The following is a 1,502-nucleotide window of genomic DNA, read 5'->3' as shown; positions in this document are numbered from 1 at the left end:
TAGTTTTCCACCATGATCCTATATGTCTTTTGAAAGAACTGAGCTGTTCATTGGCTTGAAATTTAGGTGCTAAAATGAGGCTCTTATAGAGTTTTATGTTTTGACTTTTCCGTGTCCTCATTTCTTTGGCTTGAGTCTGAGTTGCATTTTAAAAGTTTTTTTGTAAATTAGTTGCAGTGTGTAACAAATTATTCTAGAGTGTTTACTTTCCAGGCCAGAATACTGGTTTTTTTTTTTTTTTTTTTTTTTTTTTTTTTTTGTGGTGCTGGGGATTGAACCCATGGCCTTGTACATTGGAGGCAAGCCCTCTACCAACTGAGCTATATCCCCAACCCAGAATACTAATTCTTACTTGGTCTGTGGTGTAGCTGAAATACTGCTTAGTTACAATGACAAGAGGAAAAAAACAGCTTTCTTGTAATCCTGATAACAAAATAGGAAAACATAACATTTACAAGTTACTGGTCTTGGGGAAAATTTGGCATTATAAACACAAGTGCTTTTTAACTTTGTTTGTTTTCCTCCCCAGACAGAAAAACCTTCTAAGAATCTGGTGAAAATAATCCCTTCCTTGGGGTAGGGTGAATACAGGTTGAGTGTCACTAATCCCAAAATCTGAAATTCTCCAAAATCCAAAACTTTTTGAATGCCAGCATGATGCCACCAACGGAAAATTCCACCTGACTTCTTGGCAGGATGTCCTAATGATCTGTGCACATTGAAGTCAGAGGGTGCTGCTGTGTTAGAAGTTAATGACTTTGGTATTTCAGTTATGGTGTTTTATTTTTGTTTAAAAAGTTGGTGTTTAAAGACTTGGCATGTAATTATTTTTAGCCTTCACTTTTCAGCCTATTTTTTTTATTTTTATTTTTTTTTTAATGGGAGGAGGATGATAAAGTGGGAGTTTTCAAGCTCAAATTTGGGAATGAAGAGTTTCAGGAGGTTAGTGGAGTCTTAAGAGCAAGCAGCATCTCACTCCAGCCACCAGGTGACACCACTGGTCCAGGCCATGGTGGATTCCACCTGAACTACAATTGAGCATGTGCTCTTCTGAGGAGCACCTGGCAGTGGACAGCTATTGATTGTTTGCCATCAAGTGTTTGTAACTCAGAGTACATCTAATTAGATTCAGGGCCTTGTGCTGATAAAAGCCGAATTCAAAAATTTGAGCTTTGCTGTGTCAATAGCAACAGGCTAAATCTATGACTAGGAGCTGCTGAGATAGTTGAATGGCTTAATAAGTAATTCTAGGACTTAGAGCTTGTGTACAAGAAAAGCATATTTTCCTTTAGATGAATACATAATCTAAGTAGAATGTGAAGCCGAATCATATCTTGGAAGAAATAGCATTGGCTTAAGGCTGTCTCATATCCTGGAGGAAGCAGTATTGACTTGGGAAGAATTCTCATGAAGATATAATGTTCAGACATGGTTTGGTGTCTGAACACCAGCACTGGCGCTCCCAGTAGACCTAACCATATGTGTTTTTGTTCTTCGGGTAG

This window comes from Sciurus vulgaris (assembly GCF_902686455.1).
Source record: "Sciurus vulgaris genome assembly, chromosome: 10".
Lineage (NCBI taxonomy): Eukaryota > Metazoa > Chordata > Mammalia > Rodentia > Sciuridae > Sciurus > Sciurus vulgaris.
The sequence above is the reverse complement of the archived record's forward strand: the minus strand, read 5'-3'. Positions refer to the sequence as shown.